Source organism: Saccopteryx bilineata, chromosome 9 (genome assembly GCF_036850765.1).
Source record: "Saccopteryx bilineata isolate mSacBil1 chromosome 9, mSacBil1_pri_phased_curated, whole genome shotgun sequence".
NCBI classification, from domain to species: domain Eukaryota; kingdom Metazoa; phylum Chordata; class Mammalia; order Chiroptera; family Emballonuridae; genus Saccopteryx; species Saccopteryx bilineata.
The window spans coordinates 94,472,810-94,492,352 of record NC_089498.1 but is presented as its reverse complement, the minus strand read 5'-3'; the positions used below and the strand labels follow the sequence as shown (position 1 = coordinate 94,492,352).

At 44.9% G+C, this 19,543-nt stretch overlaps 1 pseudogene; it reads left to right on the top strand.

Annotated features, from left to right (window-relative positions):
* Positions 1 to 10,212: 10,212 nt before the first annotated feature.
* The window catches only part of LOC136313674 (serine/threonine-protein phosphatase PP1-gamma catalytic subunit-like), a 79,758-nt pseudogene continuing 70,427 nt past the window's right edge, over positions 10,213 to 19,543 (top strand).

The following is a 19,543-nucleotide window of genomic DNA, read 5'->3' as shown; positions in this document are numbered from 1 at the left end:
ACAGAAGCTCTGTGAAGACAGCAAGGTGGGTCGGGCAGGAGGTTGGGGAAGTGGAAATCAAGTGGAACGCAGGCTCCATCTGGCCGTGCCAGGCTGGGCTCTCTGAACGCATTACCTCGTTTATTTCATCCTTACATGCATTCTCATAACCATCATCATAGCAACTGCTATTTCCAGGGCATTGACTTTGTGTCAGGGATTTTCCACATGTCATCTCAGATTGCCATGTGACTCTAGCTGACCAGGAGGAGGTAAGCGCAGGGCTCATGCACATGGGCCTCTGAAGCCAGACTTCCCGTCTGTTCCTGCGTACCCTCTGAGATCCTAAGCTCTTCTCCCCTCTTTTCTTCACTTCTTGCTTCTCTTCCTCACTGTGCTTCCCGAAAACACCTCCCAGATAAGTGCCTTGAACCAAATCCTCATCTCAGGATCTGCTTTTGATAGAATCTGAACTCAGACAAGTTCCCCCCACCTTAGGATAAACAGAGAGGAAAGAGGCCCAGTGAAGGTGGCAGGGACTGAGGTCTCCTCCAGAGTCCTCAGCATAGTTGGGCTGGACCCCAGACCCCAGACCCTAGACTCCAAGCCCAGGTCCACCATCAGTGAGTGAAGTTGCCCAGTGTATCCACTTACCTTCAGCCCCAGCGACGTTAGTGAATGGTTCTTTCAGCAACCTGGCTCATTCCCTGACCAGAGAGAGCTTGCTTCTCGATGCCATAGGCAGATGCCATAACCATTTATTAGAGGAGAATGAGGATTTTTCAAGAAAGGTTTCTGGGAAATGTGGACATAGATTCTGTGGTGTTGGTACTGGGAGTCTTGGGCTTAGCCGCTTGGGGTGTTCACATCCTAAGAGAATGGGCACTTGGGGCTGGAAAGTGAAGCCAGGTCAGGGCCAGGTCCCTGACCACTTTCCTATCTGTTGCTCAGGCCAACTCAGTGGACCTTTGGTGTGATGGGCCTTGGTGACAGGCACTGATTGCTCAGGGACATAGAAAGCTTGGTTGGGGGTTCTTCAGACTCCTAGGTTGGTTGGGGGACTAGTTTTGTTTTGTTTTTGAAGGTCTCCAGCAGCCTGGCTTAAAGAAGCAAAGGGTTGAATAACATTTTTTAATCTCTTGCATACTTGAAAAAAAAACCAGTTGCATTCAAGAATGCCCTTGAGGAAGTAGGCCATTACTGCTGACCTGGCCCAATGACCATCAATATAAGGCAAGAGTTCACCAATAGGCACCCAAGTGGATCACCTCAGGGCCAAGCATAGACATTGATAAGAGTGTGGTGGTTACAGGGGGGAGGGGGGAATGGGAGAGGGAAAGGGGGTGGGGAGGGGCATAAAGAAAACAAGATAGAAGATGATAGAGGACAATCTGACTTTGGGTGGTGGGTATGCAACATAATTGAACTACAAGATAACCTGGACTTGTTATCTTTGAATATATGTATCCTGATTTATTAATGTCACCCCATTAAAAAAATAAAATTATTAAAAAAAAAATTAAAAAAAAAAAAAGAAGCAAAGGGAAGATGAGGAATAATGAGTTGAAGTATAGCAGCTCCCACTGGGCTCTAGCCAGATTCCAAGGGGAAAAAATACTTTAAACAAAGCATCATGGAATTTTGAACTAATTGCTGAAACACATAGCATTTTAAAAATACTATCTTTATTGAGTTATAACTCACATACCATACAATTGGATTTTTAGTGTAGTCACAGAGTTGTACAACCAGCACCTCTGATTCCAGAACATTTTCATTCATCCAAAAACAAGCACCAAACCTATGAGCAGTCTCTTCTAGCCCCTGCCAAACACTTATCGTCTTTCTGTTTCTAGATTGCCAAACTGGACATTACTATAAAGGAAACACAATATGTAGTCTTTTGTGAGTGTCATTTTCAGCATAATGTTTCCAAAGTCTATACATATGGTAGTATATATCAGGGTTTCATTCCTTTTCATGGACACATAATATTCCATTGTATGACTAGACCAGATTTTTTATCCTTTCATCTGTTGAAGCACATTTAGGTGGTTTTTATTTTTGGGCTATAATGAGTAATGCTGCTGAAGAGCATTCACATAGGTTTCTGTGTGGAATTGTATTTTAGTCCTCTTGGGAAGATACCTAGGAATGGAATCGGTGGGTCATCTAGGACCTTGATAACATTATACTGAGCGAGATAAGTAAATCAGAAAAAACTAAGAACTATATAAATCCATACATAGATGGGACATAAAAATGAGACTCAGAGACATGGACAAGAGTGTGGTGGTTATAGGAGGGGGGTAGGAGAGGGAAGGGTAGGGTAGGGGAGGGGCACAAAGAAAACCAGTTAGAAGGTGACAGAAGACAATTGGACTTTGGGTGATAAGAATGCAGCATAATCAAATGTCAAAATAACCTGGAGATGTTTTTTCTGAACATATGTACCCTGATCTATCAATGTCACCCCATGCAATACTGAAACACAGATTTTAAAAAAAGGAAACAGCCTGACCAGGCTGTGGCACAGTGGATAGTGTCTGACTGGGATGCCGAGGACCCAGGTTTGAGACCCCAAGGTCGCCAGCTTTACCGCGGGCTCATGTGGTTTGAGCAAAAAGCTCACCAGCTTGGACCCAAGGTCTCTGGCTAGAGCAAGGGGTTACTCAGTCTGCTGAAGGCCCGCGGTCAAGGCACATATTGGAAAGCAATCAATGAACAACTAAGGTGTCGCAATGCGCAACGAAAAACTAATGATTGATGCTTCTCATCTCTCTGTTTCTGTCTGTCTGTCCCTGTCTATCCCTCTCTCTGACTATCTCTGTAAAAAAAAAAAAAAAAGGAAACAGGAGAAAGAAGCATAGAATACCACTATACAAAAAAAAAACAAAAAACAAAAAACAACGGTCAGAAACACAAAAGAAAAGAACCAAACAAGACATAGAGCTACCAGAAAACAAAATACCTTCAGGAGACACATCTAAGCAGCCAGGACAAAAATAGACTCAAAGTGAAAGGCTTTAAAATGATTCTCCAAGCAAATAATACCCAAAGAAATCAGGTGTAGCCATACTCATATCTGACAATGCTGACTTCAAGACAACAAAGTTAACAAGAGTCTAAGATGGACGTTATCAGGTCCAGTAGTTATTTGACTGAGACTTTAGGATTTTCTATATACAGTACCATATCATCTGCAAATAATGATAGTTTTCTTCCTTGTCCCCCTCCCAAGAGCTCCCTCCTCCCTTCCCTTCAGGTTTAATTATGTTCCTCAGTTCACATTGTTCCTAGGATTCTTCAAATGAGTGAGGTCATATGATATTTTTCTTTCTCTGCCTGGCTTATCTCACTTAACATAATATTTTCCAGGTCCATCTGTGTTGTTGCAAAAGGTAAGATTTCCTTCTTTTTTATGGCCCAGTAGTATTCCATAGTATATATGTAACAAAGCTTTTTAATCCACTCGTCCACTGACAGACATTGGAGCTATTTCTAGATCTTGGCTATTGTGAACAATGCTGCCATAAACATGGGGTGCATTTCTTTTTTTGAATCAGTGCTATGGTGTTCTTGGGATATATTCCTAAAAGTGGGATGGCTGGGTCAAAAGGCAGTTTTATTTTTAATTTTTTGAGGAATTTCCATACTGTTTTCCGCAGTGGCTGCACCAGTCTGCATTCCCACCAGCAGTGCAGGAGGGTTCCCTTTTCTCCACATCCTCGCCAGCACTTATTCTGTGTTGTTTTGTTGATGAGTGCCATTCTGACTGGTGTGAGGTGATATCTCTTTGTGGTTTTAATTTGCATTTCTCTAATGATTAGTGATGTTGAACAATTTTTCATCTGTCTATTGGCCACCTGTATGTCCTCTTTGAAGAAGTGTCTATTCATTTCTTTTGCCCATTTTTTGACTGGACTGTTTATTTTCCTGATGTTGAGTTTTACAAGTTCTTTATAAATTTTGGTTATTAACCTCTTGTCAGAACATATTGTTGAATATGTTCTCCTACTGTGTGGTTTGTCTTTTTATTCTGTTTATATTGTTTTTAGCTGTACAAAAGCATTTTAGTTTGATATAGTCCCATTTGTTCATCCTGTCCTTTATTTCACTTGCCCATGGAGATAAATCAACAAATATATTGCTGTGAGAGACGTCAGAGAGCTTACTGCCTATGTTTTCCTTTAGGATGCTTATGTTTTCATGACTTACATTTAAGTCTTTTATCCATTTTGAGTTTATTTTTGTGACTGGTTTTTCTCCTTCCTTTTGTTTATGTGATGAATCACATTGATTGATTTGCAAATATTGTACCAGTCTTGCCTCCCAAGAATAAATCCCACTTGATCATGGTGTATGATTTTTTTCATATATTGCTGGATCCGGTTTGCTAATATTTTGTTGAGGATTTTTGCATCTAAGTTCATCAGGGATATTGGTCTATAATTTTCTTTTTTTGTGTTGTCTTTGCCTGGTTTTGGAATCAGAATTATGCTCGCCTCATGAAAGGAGTTTGGAGTCTTCCTTCCTCTTGAATTTTTTGAAATAGCTTGAGAAGGATAGGAGTTAGTTCTTCTTTGAATATTTGGTAGAATTCACTTGTGAAGCCATCAGGCCCAGGACTTTTCTTTTTTGGGAGTTTTTTGATAGCTGTTTCAATCTCATTTGTTGTAATTGGTCTGTTTAGGTTTTCTGATTCTTCCAGATTGATTTTTGGAAGATTATATGATTCAAGGAATTTGCCCATTTCATCTAGGTTGTCTAGTTTTTTGGCGGAGTCTCGTTAAAGGTTCATCGATCTTATTTACCTTTTCAGAGAACCAGCTCCTGGTGTCATTGATCCTCTGTATTGTTTCTTTAGCCTCTATGTCATTTATTTCTGCTCTGATCTTTATTATTTCCTTCCTTCTACTAGCTCTGGGCTTTACTTGCTGTTCTTTTTCTAGTTCTTTTAGATGCAGGGTTAAGTTTTTTACTTGAGCTTTTTCTAGCTTCTTGAGGTATGCCTGTAATGCTATAAACTTCCCTCTCAGGACTGCTTTTGCTGTGTCCCATAAATTTTGAGTTGATGTATGCTCATTATCGTTTGTTTCTAGGAATTTTTAAATGTCTTCTTTGATCTCAATGTTAACCCATTCATTATTTAATAACATGCTATTTAGTTTCCAAGTGTTTGAATGTTTTTCAGTTTTTCTGTTGTGGTTGATTTCTAGTTTCATGCCATTGTGATCAGAGAAAGTGCTCGATATGATTTCAATCTTCTTAAATTTGTTGAGACCGCTTTTGTGCCTAACATCTGGTCTATCCTAGAGAATGTACCATGAGCACTTGAAAAGAATGTATATTCTGCTACTTTAGGGTGAAAAGTTCTGAAGATATCTACTAAATCGAGTTGATCTAATATGTCCTTTAAGTATGCTGTTTCTTTGTTAATTTTCTTTCTTGAGGATCTATCTAGTGATGGTAGTGGGGTATTGAAATCCCCTACTATTATAGTATTGCTGTTGATCTCGCCCTTTAAATCCATCAAAGTCTGCTTTATATATTTGGGTGCTCCTATATTAGGTGTGTAGATATTTATAACGGTTATATCTTCCTGTTGGATTGCTCCCTTTATCATTATGTAGTGACTTTCTTTATCTCTTTATCCTTGGTTTTAAAGTCCATTTTGTCTAATATAAGTATTGCTACCCCAGCTTTTTTTTCATTTCCATTTGCAGGAAATATTTTTTTTCATCCTTTTACCTTTAGTCTATGTGCATCTTTTGTTTTTAAGGTATGTCTCTTGTAGACAGCATATGTATGGGTCCTGTTTTCTTATCTATGCAGCTACCCTATGTCTTTTGATTGGATCATTTAATCCATTTATGTTTAAGGTTATTATTGATATGTAATTGTTTATTGCCATTTTATTCTTTAAAACTGTATTCCTCTTTTGCTATATATATTTTTTCCCCTTTGATCTGTTTACAACAGGCCCCTTAGCGTTTCTTCCAGCCTTGGTTTGGTTGTAGTAAATTCCTTGAGTTTTTTTGTCTGGAAAGCTTTTTATTTCTCCATCAATTTTAAACAATATCCTTGCTGGATAAAGTAGTCTTGGTTGTAGGCTCTTGTTCTGCATTATTTTGAATATTTCTTGCCATTCCCTTCTGGCCTCTTGTGTTTCTGTTGAGAAGTCAGAAGTTATCCTTATGGGGGCTCCTTTGTAGGTGATAGTCTTTTTTTCTCTAGCAGCTTTTAATATTTTCTCTTTATTACTTAGCTTTGGTATTTTAATTATGATGTGTCTTGGTGTAGATTTTTTTGGGTTTCTCTTTAATGGAGTTCTCTGTGCTTCTTGAATTTGTGAGATGTTTTCCTGCCTTAATTGAGGGAAGTTTTCAGCTATGATATGTTTGAACAAAGTCTCTATCCCTTGTTCTTTTTCTTCTTCTTCAGGAACCCCTATGATGAAGATGTTATTTCTCTTCATGTTTTCACAGAGCTCTCTTAGAGTTTCTTCAGACCTTTTGAGTCTTGTTTCTTTTTCTGTTCTGCTTCCATGCCTCCGTTTATCTTGTTTTCAACTCGCTGATTTAATTCTCAGCTTCATCCATCCTGCTTTTAATTCCTTCCATTGTGTTCTTCATTTCTAATATTGTATTTGTCATTTCTGACTGATTCTTTTTAATTATTTCAATGTCCTTTTTTTGTATTTGCTATCTGTTTACTTAGGTGTTCGTAATGACCATCTATTGTTGTTTTAATATCTTTGAGCATCCTAACAATCGTTATTTTAAACTCTGCATCTGGTAATTTTGTTATATCTGACTCATTCAGGTCCTTTTCTGGGGATTTCTCTTGATTCATTTGGGTTGCATTTCTTCGCCTTCTCATTTTGTCTGTGTAAAAGAATGTTTAGGCCACTGGAGTCCACTGGGTATGGCCTCTGTGTTCCCTAGGTATGGTCTGTCTGCTGGCCTGCCACACCCTCTGCTGCTACTGCCTAGGGCGTTGAGGTATGGGCATGGCTGGTGCCAGCCCACTGGGTTTGTTGCTGTGGTTTCCGTCTCTCCTTCACAGGAGGGGCTGTGATCACGTGTTCGGGTGTACAAGCCTTGGTGGCCTCGGCCTTCACTCCACCCCCATGGGAGTGAATCTTGTTTCCACTCACTGGGTGGGGTTATGCACCATGCCCTGGCCACAAGTTTCAGCCTCGAGGGCAAGTGTGAGCACCTTTGCTCAGCTGCTGGTCTCCACCTGAAATCCAGGATTTTGTCAGCTCCTGCAGGAGGAGCCCGCTCCCAGGACGGCTGCAAACCTTGGCTCCATGGCCCCGCAGGGCTGCGTGCCCATGCTTCGTCGTGGACTCCACCTGTTCTGGGCTTTCACTCCACCCCAGTGAAAGGAGCTGGCTCCATGTCAGGTCACAAGCCTTGGTTCCGCAGGCCGGGTGAGGCTGCACTCCTGCGCCCTTGCTCAAGGGCAGGTCTCTGCCCCTTCTGGGGCCCCTGCCCTTCCTCTGCAGGCTGGATTTCAGGCAGTTCGCAGCTGGGGTTGACCACTTTCACATGTCTTCTCTGCCCCCGCCGGGCAAGACTGAGCTCACACCTGGGCCTCAGTGGTGGCCAGCCGGCTTCCGCCCTTGCTGACAGAACTGTGTTTCCATGTCCCATCACCGCCCGCCCTCAGGCGAGCCCTCAGCCATGTGGGTGGAGGCACTGCAGCTCAGACCCTAAGACTCACTACCGTAGTCCCGAAAGCTTCTTCCTTCTAAGTGACTCTGCTCTGAGTGCCGTGGGAGAGCTTGTTTGGCTGGTGTTCTGCTTCCCTTTGCCGGTATGGCTGTTTCCAGGGGAAATATACACTGCATATTTGGGGAGTGACTCAGGTTAGGGTGGCTGTCTCTCAAAGTGTTTCTCCCTGTGCCTCCTAGATTACACTCTCTTCTTGCTACTCCGGTCTTCTCCTCTCCCCCTGTCCCCCAGAGCCCTGGGTGAGTGGTTGTGAGAGAGGTTTTCTGTGCAGTCCCTTTAAGAAGAATCCTGGGTCTGAGAAATCAGTCTCTTTCTCACAAACAGTATTCTGTCTTGTTTCCAGCTAAATACTGTTCATACACCTCTTCTAGGCTCTGGGGCTGCAGGCTGGGGCTTTGTTCCTGGGACTCAGGACCCTCCCCTCTCTGCTAAACTCACTTCCCACCATGAGAGTCTCTCCCAGCTGCTGTTCACTCCGGAAAGCTGGGCAGCCCTCTCCGCATTTTCACTTTTCCTACCAGCCTTAGTGTGGCTTCTTCAGTGTTCCTTGGTTGAAGAGTCCTTTTAGTTTAGTCCAAAGTTGGTTTTTCCAGATGATGGTTCTTAAAATTAAGTTGTAATCCACTTTGGTTCTGGGACGTGGAATTTGGTACATCTGCTTGCTCCATAGTCATCTTGTCCTTCCATTATTGCTTTTATTTAATGTGTCTGGGTGGGTGGTTACCACTGTGTTATTAAGAGAAAATTTTTTATATACTAATGAGTTCTTTGTCTTATGAGTGCTTCTGCACTCCATCATCTTTTGCTACTGTTGTCTGGGTTTAAAAGGGTTCTTTCCTTTTTATTTTGCTTTATCTCTTTGCCTGTTTCACCTAGCCCTCCCTCCCAACTGTCATCCCTTTTAACAGTTGTCAGTCTGTTCTCTTTATATGTCAGCCTGTTTCTATTTTGTTAATATATTTTGTTCATTAGATTCCACATGTAAGTTAAATCATATAGTATTTGTCCTTCTCTGACTGGCTTATTTCATCTAATATAATGCTCTCCAGGTCCATCCATGCTGTTGCAGAGTTAAGATTTTTTTTCTTTTTATATGTCTGAGTAATATTCCATTGTGTAAATGTACTACAGCTTTTTTATCCACTCATCTACTGGTGGGCACCTGGGCTGCTTTCAAATCTTGACTGTTATAAATAAATCTGTAATAAACATAGGGGTGCATGTATTCATTTGAATCAGTGTTTCAGTTTTCTTTGGAAATATTCCCAGAAGAGGAATCACTAGATGATAAGGTAGTTCCATTTTCAATTTTTTGAAGTAACCCCATAGTGTTTTCCACAGTAGCTGCACTAATCTGCATTCCCACCAACAGTGCCTAAGGGCTCCCTTTTCTCCATGCCCTCCCCAACACTTGCTGTTTGATGCCCACATGTTGGGGACTGAAATATAAACAGGGCGTTTTTATATCCAGGGAACAGGTGCTGGGCCTAACCACCCATCTCACCTGCCCAGTTAACAAAGAGCTATTCCTGATTATTGCTTATCTACCCATGTTTTCCAGAAGAGGCTGGAAGCTAGTTTCTTATTGGTGTAAAGTTAGATCTAAATGGTATGGTGGGGATTGTCTTGGAAACAATTCAATTGCTAATGGACCACGTTTTTTCCCTGAATAAAGACAGATGAGCTTCTGGGGGCTGCCATTGCATCGGCTTAGGACCAGTAGAGACTGTTCGCCGTGTGGTCCTCCCGAACCCATCTTTATGTATATATCTTTAATTCTCTGTCTATCATTTATTTAATTCTATACCTTTTCCTGTTCGAGGACCCCATAACAGACTTGTTGTTACTCTCCAGCCAAACAAGCTGGGCCGAAATCAAGGCTCCCCAAACTTCTCAGCGCTCTCTCTCTTTCTCTCTCTCTCTTTCTGCACTCTTTTGAAAAAACAGGCTGGGAGGGAAAACCTTCTCCAGCAAACAATCACAAACAATGGCCCCTCCCAAGCAGGACAGCAATCTGCAATTTGCAATCTGCCACCCTGAAAGCGAGTACCTGCAGCCTTCCATAGACTATACACACATGGTGCTGCCCTAATACAAGCAAGAAAACTTAAAAAACATTTGTTAACCCAACATTCTACTCCTTTTACTTACTTCACAATCTATACTGTAGGTATCCCTGTGCAAGGAGTGAGGTACGTTATATAAACAAACTATAATAACACACAAGTTACACAGTTGCAACTGTTACAAAGCTGCCCTTCACAATGTCTCCCTGAACACTCTGTCCAAGGTGCAAAGGTGCAAACTGGAGGCCCATCTCTAGCTCCCTACACTTGGGTAGGTGGGAGGGCCTCAGGGCTGTGTCCATGGAAAACTTCAAGTGTCCCTGGTGCTTCTCTCCAACTGGATGAAAAGCTTCCCTGTGCAGGAGAGCCTCCACCAGACCTGTCCCTTGCCCCCATCAGGGTCTCTCATACTGTCCAAAAGCGGCATGTTCATCCAACAAGAGAACTGGTGCTCCCTGCGGTCCAAAAGTCAGTCCACAATAGACAGTCCGGCTGTCTGTGCAAATCTGCAAGGTAAAGGTCCCTTATAGGCAACTAGATTCACTTGGGGTCTCAGGCCTCCCTCCTGATTCCTGCCATCCTGCCAGCTCTGAAGACACTGCCCCAAGGAGGAGCATGTGGCAACAGTGGCCAACCTCTCCACCTCTGCTCCAGAGATCATGATGCCATCCACCCCTATGCCCCACAATTGCAGCAAGCCTACCAGGGGCTCAGTAGGTACTCTTTGCTGCTGAGCTTTTACCTTCCGGACGACTAGTGGCCAAGCTCTGAGTGTGCAGACAGCAACTTTAGCCCAAGCCTCTTCATCCTCAGAAGAGGAGCTGGAAATGCCTACTCCTGCCGACTCAGAGCCACTCTACCGGCACAGCTCCATCTTCGGCTCCTGTGGCTGCTGGTGTGATAAGGTGCCAAAGAACTGTAAAACTTAGTATTGGCAACACCATTTTAAAGAGGAAAAGTCTTCTGTGGAGAATGAAGGAAGAAGGATGCAGGAGCTTCCTGGCTTACAAGGACAACTGGGTCATCTAGTCATAGTTTAACCATAGTTCTCCAGAAGGATAAAACTTATCTGGAAACTTCTTCTTCCCCTTCCTTAAGATCCTTTAGAACAGTAGTCCCCAACCTTTTTTGGGCCACGGACCGGTTTAATGTCAGAAAATATTTTCACGGAACCGCCTTTAGGGTGGGACGGATAAATGTATCACGTGACCAAGACAAGCTTCAAGAGTGAGTCTTAGACGGATGTAACAGAATCTGGTCATTTTTTAAAAATAAAACATCATTCAGACTTAAATATAAATAAAATGGAAATAATATAAGTTATTTATTCTTTCTCTGTGGACCGGTACCAAATAGCCCACGGACCGGTCCATGGCCCAGGGGTTGGGGAACCCTGCTTTAGAAGACAATTATACATACCTTAACTCTTCCTTCCCTCTTGGAGTCCTGAGAGTGACGTATACCTCTAGACAATGGGATCACGAGACCACTCCCCTTGCTTGAAAAACCTGCATTCTGTAACATTTTATGTGCTTTCTAATAATCATCCCTCTTGAAATCCTTTATATGTATAAAAACTTGTAAACTAAATAAGCGGAAACCTAATAAACTATCCCCAACACTTTTAGCAAAGGTGTTTTCATTTGGCCTCTCTCCTTATCCTAAGCTAACCATTCCATTGTGGTGACAGGGATGGGAGGTAGACACTAGAAGATTTGAGAATGTCTTTGCCAGGTATGTAAAACAATTATCACTATTGTGTTATCTCGTGGTGTGGGAATGCTTTTTCCTTTTAATAGATCCTATAGATCAGGGCTCGGGAAACTTTTTAGCTGAGAGAGCCATGAATACCACATATTTTAAAATGTAATTTTGTGAGAGCCATACAACGACCTGTGAACGTTAGGCATTATCCAATAAAAATTTGGTGTTTTCCTGGAGGACAGCTGTGATTGGCTCCAGCCACCCGCAACCATGAATACGAATGGTAGGAAATGAATGGATTGTACTACATGAGAATGTTTTATATTTTTAACGTTATTATCTTTTTATTAAAGATTTGTCTATGAGCCAGATGCAGCCATCAAAAGAGCCACATCTGGCTTGCGAGCCATAGGTTCCTGACCCCTGCTATAGATAGATGTTGTAAGCTTGTTAGTGATTGACTATTGTACATGCTCCCTCCTTGCCCACCCCAACCAGTACTTGATTTTGTATAAAAGAAGGTCTAGAATGTTAAGAGGGCCTACATGATTTGGGACTGTGCCCTGTGTAGCTAGCTGGCTAATTAATAAATTCCTCAAAAATTCATTTGGCCCTGGTCCATTAGCTCAGTGGTAGAGTGTCAGCCTGGCATGCAGGAGTCCCGGGTTCAATTCCCAGCTAGGGAACATAGGAGAAGTGCCCATCTGCTTCTCCACCCCTCCCCCTCACCTTCCTCTCTGTCTCTCTCTTCCCCTCCCTCAGCCAAGGCTCCATTGGAGCAAAGTTGGCCCAGGCACTGGGGATGGCTCCTTGGCCTCTGCCTCAGGCACTAGAATGGCTCTGGTTGCAATAGAGCAATGCCCCAGATGGGCAGAGCATCGCCCCCTGGTGGGCGTGCCGGGTGGATCCCGGTTGGGCACATGTGGGGAATCTGTCTGACTGCCTCCCCATTTCCAACTTCAGAAAAATACAAAAAAAAAAAAATTCATTTGGACTTGGTGTCTCCATGTAACCCATGGATTTAAGTACAGTACTTTACAACACTGTCTCTCTGCCTGAACCTGAACCCACAGTCATTCCTCCAACAACTGCTGCTGCCAGTGTTCAACTTCCAGGGCAAACTGCAACTCATGAGCCTGTTTGGCCTCCTTCTCCAGAGACCTTTCTAGTTCCAGGTGCCATACCTTCAGTTCTCAGATCTGCAGCTTTTTCCTGTGACAATTCCAGCTCATGTATTTGCTGCCACTTGGTTTGCAGTTCATTCTGGAGTTCTTGACCTCAGCTCTCGGTTTCCTCTTTCAGGGCTGTAAAAAACAACCAGCCTACAGTTCCCCAAAGGATAGCCATGGGGAACCATACACTGGGGAGCAATGACCAGTCTTCTATCCCAGTGGTCCCCAACCCCCGGGCCACAGACCAGTACCGGTCCATGGACCATTTGGTACTGGTCCGCAGAGAAAGAATAAATAACTTACATTATTTCCGTTTTATTTATATTTAAGTCTGAACAATGTTTTATTTTTAAAAAATGACCAGATTCCCTCTGTTACAACGTCTAAGACTCACTCTTGATGCTTGTCTCAGTCACGTGATACATTTATCCATTCCACCCTAAAGGCCGGTCCGTGAAAATATTTTCTGACATTAAATCAAAAAAGGTTGGGGACCACTGCTCTACCCCACCCCTCAAGAGTGGCAGCAGCTCCATACTGATAGATATATGAATTTACCAGAATTCCAACTGCCCTTTGGTTGTTCCCCTGACTGCCTGACCTCACCCTTACTTACTGGATAATCAACTCTGAGGCAGAAGAGTTCCAAGAAGCTGGTCAACCACCCTAAGGAGGAGCATTTCTGAAAGCCGAAACCGTAAATCCGCAGGAGGGGGACATACCAGAACTTCTGACTCAGTATCCCCTCAGGCTCTCCCAAAGTGCCTGGCAGGGTTCCTCTTTTCCTTTCAATAAAGCCTGCTACACTGGTCTTTTCGGACTCCTATGGATTCCAACACGTACCAATCTGATTCAGATCCTGCCAACTGCGCCAGATGTAAGGCCAGTGGCTGCCACCATGGCCATGCAGGTTCTCGTTGGATTCAGGCAGATGGTAAAGTAACTATGGAGCCAGAAAATGGTGGCTGTTATGTCTATTAAAGTCTCATAATAGCAGATAAGCAAACAGGCAAGGAAGACCACTTCCCTCTCACTCAGGGCTCCCCAAAGCCCTCAACCCCTCCAGACTCACAACCCTGACTCACAGGCCCCCACCAGCCTCAGTGCCCTCCAGAAAAACCTGTTGAGCAGAAATATCCCTTCTCTGGAAAACAGGAGCAAACAGTGGCCCCTCCCAAGCAGGAAGGCAATTCGCAATTTGCAATATGCCCCCCTGTGGGCCAACACCACTGCCTTCCATAGACTATACACACATGGTGCTGCCCCAATACAAGTGAGCAAACATAAAGAAAACACTTGTTTACCCAACATAGGCCCTGCAGGATTTGCCCCTGCTAGAGGTGATTAAGTCCCCCTAACATTCTCAGGTTCACCCTGAGGTGTTCATGTCCCATTAAGCTGGCAGTTTGGGGGTTAAACTCTCAAGCTGGTGTCCCTGAGCTGGTATATTTCCAAGGAAGTGACATCAGCCTCTGAAGCACATGAGGCTTACCCTGTGGCCTGGAGCAGTCAATGGGGCGAGCTGGGGGCACAAGAAAGACATTGCAGTTGTAGGACCTGCACTGTGACTGAGATGTAGGCTCCTCCTCCAAAGGGCTGACCCCATTGCAGAATCCTAGTAAAGTACCAAAGAATTGCAAAAATTAATATTAATATTTTAGGAGGAAAAGTCAGGCTCCTTGCCCCATTCTTTCTTTAGAGAATAGAGGGAGAAGAATGCAGAAGCTTTCCGGCTTGCAAGGACGACTGGGTCATTTAGTTTTAACTATAGAATAAAGGTTATCTGAAGAACATCCTTTCCCTTTCAATAGGAGAAAATGTTTGCATGCCCTACACTGATTCTAACTCTTCCTCCCTTCCTGGAATCCTGAGAGTAACATATATCTCTAGACAAAGGGATGGGAGATAGACACTAAAAGATTTGTGAATGTCTTTGATATGTAAAACGACATCACTGTTGTGTTACCTTGAAAGTTTTCATGTTTTTTATAGATCCTCTAGATAAACGTTATGAGCTTGTTAATAATTGTATCATATTCCCCCCTCCTTTTCCCCCAACCTGTTTGTGGTCAAGTGTATATAACCAGCCTCAGAGCTATATTTGGCACTGCACGATTTGGGTCAGCTATACCCCGTGTTAGTCATATGCAGCCAGCTTAATCAATAAATCTCCTCTTAAAAATTCTTCTGTATCCTGCCTTGGTGTCTCTACATAAACCCATGGAATGCTACTTTACAATAGTACCAGCTATCTCACTGATTTGCAGGTCCTCTGGCTCTTCAACCTCCTAGCCTGGTCTGGCCTTTGGTGCCAGGGTGCAGCCCACCCACCGCTTAGCCTGAGTTTCCAGCAGGGCCCAGACTCTCTGGGAATCAAGAGTCCCAGAGACTGCCCTTCCCCATCCCTGCTCCCAGGAACTGACAGCAAGCCCACTGGGATAACCGCACAGGCTTCCATTAATACTCTGTCCTTGGAGAGGCCTGGGAAGGGGGGAGGTCTGTGAAAACAAGATGCCAGCTCTGGCCCAGTGTAAAGCCAGTATCCACGGCCACCATCAATCAGCTGCCTGGTTCATGCAGGTTCGCATTGGATTCAGACAGATGGTAATAAAACAACAGAGACAAGAACTGGTGGGCCACCATCTTTAATCCTAGCTTGCACCCGGCGGGCAAGTAAAAACACACACTGGGCTCCAAAACCCACTCATTCAGGGCTCACAAAGCTACTGACTTATCCAAGTTTCCTAGAATCAAAGGTTTCTAGCTCATCAGCCTTATTCACCTCTATTCCCCATCTCCTTCCTTCTCTCTGCTCAAACTATGCACAAACTGGCTTCTCACTCAGCACTCCACCATCTTGGCTGCTTCTCCTGGCCTCCTCCAAGTGGTCTTTCTCTGCTTTCCTCTCTAATACTAATCTCAGGAACCGAGAGAGAACAAGCTCCCGGCCTGCCCACTTTATAGCATAGAAATCAAAACCTTTAATCTAATATACAAACAAGGAAGTCTCTGATACAAAGTCACTTATCTGAGGCATAATGGGATTCCTCATGAGAGTGCACCACCTCACATCAAAAAGGGTGGGAAAGGTTCAGTCCCAAAACCAAGCCCCAGGCTACAAGGATCCTGCCTGCCCACAGCCCACCCCCAACACACATTAATATAACCATGCCCATCCCAAGAAGGGCATCTAATATCACCTGGGCAACGGGCTTCCACGTGGGCAGCGCCATCTCTAACAAAGTGAGCATAATATATTCTATCTGCCCAACACCCAGCAATGTGGAGGAAGGCGCAGCTGGTCACCTCTCTCAGCCTCCAGACAGAAACATTGTCAATAGAACTGTCATCATATTTCATTAAACTGAATTACAAAGGGGAGCTGGCCAGAGGCAGCAAAGTGCTAGGAGAAGACAGACATGAACCTGCTGGCCCTGTGGGCTGGCTGCAGGTCCTGCCTTACCAGATGGAGCCAGGGACAGAAGGCCCAGGGCCCCAGCGAGCTGGTAGTGTCCACAGCACGGGGTTATACCATGACCCTCACATCCTGGCAAGGAGACTGATAGCCAAGGAGGGCACCTGCCCTAGGCTGCACAGCCAGCTGGGCTGGGACAAGTTGGACACCTGCGTCATGAGCTGGCATTCTCCTGCTGCCTGACCTGGGCTCCATCCAACCTCTGACCAGACTTAACATCCACATGCTTGTATGTCACCTGGGGCTTCAAACATTCAGGCAGGCACAGTGCCTGTCCAACTTCACAGGCTTGGAGCCAGCAGGTACTGGCCATGGCTGGTGCTGTGAGGGTTGACTGACTGACCATCTGAGCCCTGCACTGGCCACCAGAGGATGAGGTTCTACTTTGGACACTGTTAGCAGGTATCTCAGTAGGTATGATGACAGCATCCTACTGGTGGCCCAGTTAGGAGAGTCCAGTGATGGCTGAGGGGCAGTGCAACCCAGAGGGGAGGCTGAGCTCTGTGATCCTTCCTCTTCTGGGTCCTTGTGGGCCCTTCCCCCATTGACATGGAGGCCTGGAAACCACTTAGACTGCCTCTCCTACTGTTGATCTGCCGCTTGGTGTCAGCACACTGGTGCCTATCATCAAGAGTGCAAGGCAACTTACAACATAGGATAGCAACATGTCAGGACTGTGATGGGGCACACCCTCTCCCCAGTGTCCCCTACAAGTGTGGACTCATTCATCCCTAGTGACAGGGAACTCAACCTTCCATGATACCTCACCACCATGTCTTCTGTACTGCCTGTTTGCTCTCCCAGTCCCTGCCAGGAATCTGCACAGCCTGTCAAACAGCAACACACATTCAGAGACCTGCAGGGTCTTAGTTGAGGAAAATATGGTGGCTACCAGGATGGTTGAGCACCAGGATGTCTTGCTAGATGCTACCATCTAAAGATGCTCTCCTTGTATGAGGTATGCAAAGCCAGGTCATGATGAGTGTGAAGCCAGTAGCCATGTCCACCATCACAGCTGCCTGGCCCATGCAGGATAGGATTCGGACAGACAGTGATGAAACAATGCAGCCAAGAACTGGTGGGCCATCATCTTTATACTAGCTTGCGCCCAGCAGGCAAGTAAAAACACACACTGGGCTCCAAAACCCACTCATTCAGTGCTCACAAAGCTACTGACTTATCCAAGTTTTCCTAGAATCAAAGGTTTCTAGCTCACCAACCTTATTCACCTCTGTTTCCCATTTCCTTCTCTCTACAAAAACTGGCTTGTCCTTCAGCACTCCACCATCTTGGCTGTTTCTCCTGGCCTCCTCCATGTGACCTTTCTCTGCTATCCTCTCTAATGCTAATCTCAGGAACCAAGAGAGCAATGCCCCACTTTATAGCATAGAAATCAAAACCTTTAATCCAATATACAAACAAGGAAGTCCCTGATACAAAGTCACTTATCTGAGGCATAATGGGATTGCTCATGAGAGTGCACCATCCTACATCAAAAGGGGTGGGAAAGGCTTAGTCCCAAAACCAAACCCCAGGCTACAAGGATCCTGCCTGCCCACAGCCCACCCCCAACACACATTAATATAACCATGCCCATCCCAAGCAAGAAGGGCAACCAATACCATCACCTGGGCAACGGGTTTCCACATGGGCAGTGCTATCTTTAACAAAGTGAGCATAATATATTTTATCTGCCCAATAATCCACCCCTATGCTCACTTTACTACCCACAATCTACATCACCAGCATCCCTGTGCAAGGAGATTAGGCGTATTACACAAATTATAACAACATGGCAAATCATACAGTTTCAACAATCACAAAGGTACATTTCACCAGTCTCTGAGCACTTTGCCAAAAGTGCAAAATGTCCTCAATCTTCTTTCTAGCCATGGGAAAAGCTTCCTGGGGCAGGGGATGGCCTCCAGCTAAGCCGCCCCCCACCCCCATCAGGGTATTTCACATTGTCCAAAATCCGTAAGTCCATCCAACAAAGGAGCCAGTGCCCACTCTGGTCGTAGTCCAGTAAATCAGTCCATGCACATGGGGCCTCAGCCACCCTCCTCATTCCTGCTGTCCTGGCAGGTCTTACACTGTCCCAAAGAGGAGCACATGACAATGGCAGTCAGCATTTCCATCTCTGCTACGGAGAGCATGATGGCATTCGCCCTTATGTCCCAAAATAGCAGACCTACCAGGTGCGTAGTAAGAACTCCTTGCTGCTGGACTCTCACCTTCTGGAAACTGTAGATTGCAACTCTGGCCTGATTCTCCTCATCCAATGAGAGGAACTGAAAACACCAGCTCCCGCTGCCAGGCTCGAGGCCCAGGCTGCCGCCACCTTCTGCTCAGCAGGCCTTGCAGCCTCAGCTCTGGCCTCAGCCCCAGCCTCCTGCCACTGCTGGCTCTCCACAACGTCCAGGGCAAGCTGCAACTCACGAACCTGTGATTCCTTCTCCAGAGGCTGCTCCATTTCCAGGTGAATCTCACAAACCTGGTCAGCCTCATCCTCCAGCACTTCCTCCAGCTCCAGGGTCAGCATCTGTTTCTCCCCCATTTCCTCCAGCTCCTTCCACTGCTCAGTTTGAAGGTCCTAGGCAGCCTCTTCCACAGAGCTCTCAGTTTCCTCATGCATGGCTGTAAAAGTCAACTAGCCTACGGCCCCCAAAAGGACAGCCATGGGGAACCGTAACAGCAGCAAGTCCTCTACTTCACCTTCAAAGTTGATGGTGGCTCCACACCAAAATGTATCGAATCCTGCCACAGACTATGCTAAATGTAAAGCCAGTAGCCACAGCCACCATCACAGCAGCCTGGCCCATGCAGCAGGTTTGCATTAGATTCAGACAGATGATAATGAAACAACGGAGCCAAGAACTGGTGAGCCATCATCTTTAATCCTAGCTTGCACCTGGCGGGCAAGTAAAAACACACACTGGGCTCCAAAACCCACTCATTCAGGGCTCACAAAGCTACTGACTTATCTGAGTTTTCCTAGGATCAAAGGTTTCTAACTCACCAGCCTTATTCACCTCTGTTTCCCATCTCCTTCTCTCTGCACAAACTCTGCACAAACTGGCTTCTTCTTCAGCACTCCACCATCTTGGCTGTTTCTCCTGACCTCCTCCATGTGGCCTTTCTCTGCTATCCTCTCCAATGCTAATCTCAGGAACCGAGAGAGCAAGCTCCTGGTCTGCCCCACTTTATAGCATAGAAATTAAAACCTTTAATCTAATATACAAACAAGGAAATCTCTGATACAAAGTCACTTATCTGAGGCATAATGGGATTCCTCATGAGAGTGCAACACCCCACATCCAAAGGGGTGGGAAAGGCTTAGTCCCAAAACCAAGCCTCAGGCTACAAGGATCCTGCCTGCCCATAGCCCACCCCCAACATACATTA